Source organism: Papio anubis, chromosome 2 (genome assembly GCF_008728515.1).
Source record: "Papio anubis isolate 15944 chromosome 2, Panubis1.0, whole genome shotgun sequence".
NCBI lineage: Eukaryota > Metazoa > Chordata > Mammalia > Primates > Cercopithecidae > Papio > Papio anubis.
Window position 1 is genome coordinate 65,855,548 of NC_044977.1, and position 6,000 is coordinate 65,861,547.

Sequence of the window (6,000 nt, forward strand, 5' to 3'; positions counted from 1 at the left end):
TGTTTTCCAACTTGGTTCCATTCTCCCTGTCACTTTCAGGCACACCAATCAGACGTAGATTTGGTCTTTTCACATAATCCCATATTTCTGGGAGGCTTTGTTCATTTCTTTTTACTCTTTTTTCTCTAAACTTCTCTTCTTTCTTCATTTCATTTATTTGATCTTCAATCACTGATAATCTTTCTTCCAGTTGATTGAGTCAGTTACTGAAGCTTATGCATTTGTCACATAGTTCTTGTGTTATGGTTTTCATCTCTATCAGTCTGTTTATGAACTTCTTCACATTACTTATTCTAGTTATCCATTCTTCCATTCTTTTTTCAAGGTTTTTAGTTTCTTTGTGCTGGGTACGTATTTCCTCCTTTAGCTCTGAGAAGTTTGATCGACTGAAACCTTCTTCTCTCAACTCGTCAAAGTCATTCTCCATCCAACTTTGTTCTGTTGCTGGCGATGAGCCGCATTCCTTTGGAGGGGGAGATGCACTCTTATTTTTTGAATTTCCAGCTTTTCTGCACTGCTTTTTCCCCATCTTTGTGGTTTTATTTGCCTTTGTTCTTTGATGATGGTGATGTACTGATGGAGTTTGGGTGTTGGTGTCCTTTCTGTTTGTTAGTTTTCCTTCTAACAGTCAGGACCCTCAGCTTCAGGTCTGTTGGAGTTTGCTTGAGGTCCACTCCAGACCCTGTTTGCCTGGGTATCAGCAGCGGAGGCTGCAGAAGATAGAATATTGCTGAACAGCAAGTGTTGCTGTCTGATTCTTGCTCTGGAAGCTTTGTCTCAGAGGTGTACCCAGCCATGCGAGGTGTGAGGTGTCAGTCTGCACCTAGTGGGGAATGTCTCCCAGTTAGGCTGCTCAGGGGTCAGGGACCCACTTGAGAAGGCAGTCTGTCTGTTCTCAGATCTCAACCTCCATGCTGGGAGAACCACTGCTCTCTTCAAAGCTCTCAGACAGGGACATTTACATCTGCAGAAGTTTCTGCTGCTTTTTGTTTAGCTATGCCCTGTCCGCAGAGGTGGAGTCTACAGAGGCAGGCAGGCCTCCTTGAGCTGCAGTGGGCTCCACCCAGTTCGAGCTTCCTGGAGTCTTTGTTTACCTACTTAAGCCTCAGCAATGATGGGCACCCCTTCCCCAGCCTCGCTGCCTGCCGCCTTGCAGTTAGATCTCTGACTGCTGTGCTAGAAATGAGGGAGGCTCCATGGGCATGGGACCCTCCAGGCCAGGCATGGGATATACTCTCGTAGTATGCCATTTGCTGAGACCCCTGGTAAAGCGCAGTATTAGGGTGGGAGTTATCCGATTTTCCAAGTGTTGTGTCTCAGTTTCCTTTGGCTAGGAAAAGGAATTCCCTTCCCCTTTGTTCTTCCCAGGTGAGGCAATGCCTCACCCTGCTTCAGCTCTCGCTGGTTGGGCTGTACCCACTGACTAGCACCAACTGTCTGACACGCCCTAGTGAGATGAACCCGGTACCTCAGTTGAAAATGCAGAAATCGCCCGTCTTCTGTGTCACTCACACTAGGACTGGAGGCTAGAGCTGTTCCTATTTCGCCATCTTGGGAGCCCCCTCCAATTTTCATCTTTATTAAATTAATATACCCATACAATTTAATTTTTCAAATTAAGTTTGTTTTAAAAGAGATCATCAAGTTATTTTTTTAAATAAAACAGCTTAAGAAATCCAGGTGAGTTCTTATGTGCATAATGCTTCCTAGTGTGGTAGAATTGTTAGCATATCAATGCTTTTTTTGGCAATGTATAAAGGGTATGTAATCCTAGAAAATTTTGTAGATTTTTCAAATACCTCTCAAGTTTATTTGTAGGATGTTTTGTTGTAGGGAAAAACAAAGGTTCCAGTGAATTTCTCGTAATATTTCGAACAGCTAGGATAAGATACCACTCATGGACACTGATATGCTTTGGCTGTGTCCCAACCCAAATCTCATCTTGAACTATAGTTCTCATAATCCCCACATGTCTTGAGAGGGACCCAGTAGGAGGTAACTGAATCATGGGGGTCAAGAAGGATGTGTTTCCTTTTCTTTCTACCATGACTGTAAGTTTCCTGAGGCCTCACCAGCCATGCTGACCTATGAGTCAATTAAACCTCTTTTTTTATATACATTACCCAGTCTCAGGTGTGTCTTTATTAGCAGCATGAGAACAGATTCATACAGACACATTTTAGACATTTGTAGTTACAGGATGAGTAAAACAAGGGGAATGTTTTATATATCTCTGTCTGTAAGTGAGTGGGTCCTCCAATTTTGACGTTAGTCTATAACTGATAAATAGTTGAACAATCATTAATATAACTATTTTAGTTAATTCTTGACATTTTTAAATGCATACTTGGCTTAGAATATGTCCATGACATTGATATTTTATCAGTTTTATCTGATATCATTATCGAGAAAGGAGAAGTCCAGCATTATATTTAGTCACATTCAGTTTTAACTTTACTAAATACTGCAAAATTTCCACAAGCCAGCAAACAGAAGGCATAGCTTATTGCCCTTTTGCTTCTGTATTACACAATATCAAAAACATTTTATCTGTCAATATGTGATTTCGCTGGTGACCTTTGACATTTTTGAGCATATATTCTCATGCATCATTAGAGGTTTCATGCCAAGCCAATAACATGCTTTTCTGTTGTTTTCAAATGCCTCCTAAAGCAAAAGGTTAATGATCAATAAAATGCACTGAAATGGTTCTTTTTGCTGCCATAGCTCATCTATTTTTCTTTTCACTTAATCTCTCCATGCTTTTAATATTTCCTGAGCAGCTTTTGTTTTTTCATTTAATGAAGAGTAACTAATGTGCTATTTTCTCTTTATAAAGTAACACTCTCTCTAATAGAATTCTATCCACAGGGACCAGTTGTATTCAAGATGCCTTTCATTTGCCCTACAACAGTGGTTAACTCATCATTTGACAATTGTGTGCCTTTAAAAATGAAAGGTTGTGCATAAAATCTCCTATTTGCATGAGTTTGCATAAGGTTATAAAATCCATATAAATACTGTCTGGCTTACAGAACTATGGCACTAGCACTGGATGCTAACCAGTGATCTAAAGCAAGGCTCAGAAAACTGTAGCCTTCAGGGAGTCTGGCCCACAGCTTGTTTTGTGTAAATAAAGGTTTATTGAAACACACCCATGCCCATTTGTTTATGTATTGTTTATAGCTGTTTTTTTACTACAGTGACAGAGTTGATTAGTTACAACAGAGACCATATGACCCTCAAAGTCAAAAATATTTATTTTCTTGCCCTTTATGCCCTTTACAGAAAAAAAATGATGATTGCTGATCTAAGTAAATTTAAGCTTGTTTCTCATTTTAGACTATATAATTAAAATAATATACACAAGTCGACAAATATAGCTTGTGAAAAGCAAGATGTTTATCACATAATTTGAGGGGCTATAGAAGGTTCAATTTGCAAAACAAAATGTGAACTATTGCCTCCTTTAACATATTAAACCCCAATATTAATCAATTTAGCTTATTCATTTAGTCAATACTAGTCAATGTTTATATATGACTCAAAAATATACCAAATGTAATAAATGCTATACTTAAGGAGTGAATGAAGGAATTTTGACTTTTTATTCTATGTATTATTTTAGTTTTGGAATTGCTCCACAGTAGATGTGTGACATCTTAGTATTTTCTATTAAATAGATTGGTTATTACTGAAGACTATGTCCTTCAATAGCCCTGTCACAACCCACTACAAATTCATCACTTATGTACTTCAGTTAAAAATTTCCAAGATTTCTGTTAAAATGTAGTTATTAAATAATACCACCCTATAAAAATGTGAAACACAAAGGACTAACCCAGGCAATATTTCTCTTGAGCTCCATTGTAGCCTGACAAATTGTAGCCAGTAGTTTATCCACTTGACAGACAAGAATAATGATGCTTGGATTGAGTTTGTGACTCTTGTGTGCATATACAGATAATTATGGAGATGATCATTCTCTATATCTGATGTTAGAATAATAGCTTAAAAGAGTCTAGTAAGTTTGGTTATGTTATCTCTCCTTTACAAAAAGAAACAAAAGAAAAGCAGGTCATGAATGGTTGAGTGTCACAGCCTAGGTAAGTACAGTTTGAGCATCCCTAATCCAAAAATCTGAAATCCAAAATGTTCCAAAATCCAAAACTTTTCAAGTGCCTACCACAAGTAGAAATTTCCTCATACAGGTAATTGCCACAAACTTTGTTTCATGCAAAAATTATTTAAAGTGTTGTATAAAATTACCTCCAGATCATGTGTATAAGGTATATATAAAACATATATGAATTTCTTGTTTTGACTTGAGCACCATCCCCAAGATACCTCATCGTATATATGCAAATATTCCAAAATCTGAAAAAAAAAATCCAAAACACTTCTGGTCCCAAGAATCTGAGAAACGGATACTCAACCTGTATCTAGATTTATTTAGACTTTTGATGCCCATCACAAATGTCTGCCCTCAGTCATTACAGTGTAGTGCTTCCCAGTAGGTTTAAGTAGGTACCCTTAGGCTAGAATGAATTGTCAAGAACAGTTACTGAAGTTCTGTGTGCACACATCTGTTTCTGTGCTTTTGAAGAATTAAACCAAATGTTATTGTGCACCCCTATATATCAGACCCATCCGTGGTGTTGGGAATTCATAGAAAATGTACAAATTGTTACTTCTCTGTAATCCTAAAAATCTAGTAAAGCTAGTCATTTGCCTTTTCTCCTCCCACTTACAAGCACCATTTTTATAAGTATTCTGGTCCATTTGTGTGCATGTCTGTAGGTTTGTGTTCTAGAAATGAGATTATAAGTTTGAAAAATAGATATATTTAACACTTCTAGGTGTTGCCAAATTACCCTCCAAAATGGTTGCACCAAAATATTTCCATCAACCTTTTAGCCAACTAGCCATTTTTCCACAGTTTGTCTTTTATTTTTTATTTTTATTTTTATTTTTATTTTTTGAGATGGAGTCTCGCTCTGTCACCCAGGCTGGAGTGCAGTGGCCATATCTCAGCTCACTGCAAGCTCCGCCTCCCAGGTTTACGCCATTCTCCTGCCTCAGCCTCCCAAGTAGCTGGGACTACAGGCGCCCGCCACCTCGCCCGGCTAGTTTTTTGTATTTTTTTTAAGTAGAGAGGGGGTTTCACCGTGTTAGCCAGGATGGTCTTGATCTCCTAACCTCGTGATCCGCCCGTCTCGGCCTCCCAAAGTGCTGGGATTACAGGCTTGAGCCACCACGCCCGGCCAGTTTGTCTTTTATTAAGGGATTTCCTTAATAACCACTTAGAACCACTAGCATCCCAGTTTATTAAAACTCAGCCGATATCAGTACACATAAGGCCAAATCTTACATTTTAGTTGACTACTCTGAGATTTTTAGCACATTATGTCTTTTTCTTTATATGAGAATTTAAATATAGCTAATGAATTAATATAACTAATATTTAACTATAAAGGGGAACAAGTGAATTCTCCTTTTATAGGGAAGTATTCTCTGAGGTCCCTGTCAGAAAATGTGTATGTCTGTCCTGACTTCTGGTTTCATGCCTTACATCTTTTACCTTGGACAAGGCAGTTCATGGCTTTGGTCTTAGGTTTCCCATCTGTCAAATGAATGTTGGATTAGATCATCCTAAGTGCCCTTCTAAGTTTAAATTTGCGTTAGTATGTAAATATGGATTAATGAATAATATGTTGCTTATTGTTAATTTTTTTTTTTTTGAGACGGAGTCTCTCTCTGTCGCCCGAGCTAGAGGCAGTGGCAGGATCTCAGCTCACTGCAACCTCTAACTCCCAAGTTCAAGCAGTTCTCTGCCTCAACCTTCCAAGTAGCTGGGATTATAGGCGCCTGCCACCACGTCCAGCTAATTTTTGTATTTTTAGTAGAGACAGGGTTTCACCATCTTGGCCAGGTTGGTCTTGAAATCCTGACCTCGTGATCCACCTGCCTCGGCCTCCCAAAGTGCTGGGATTACAGGCA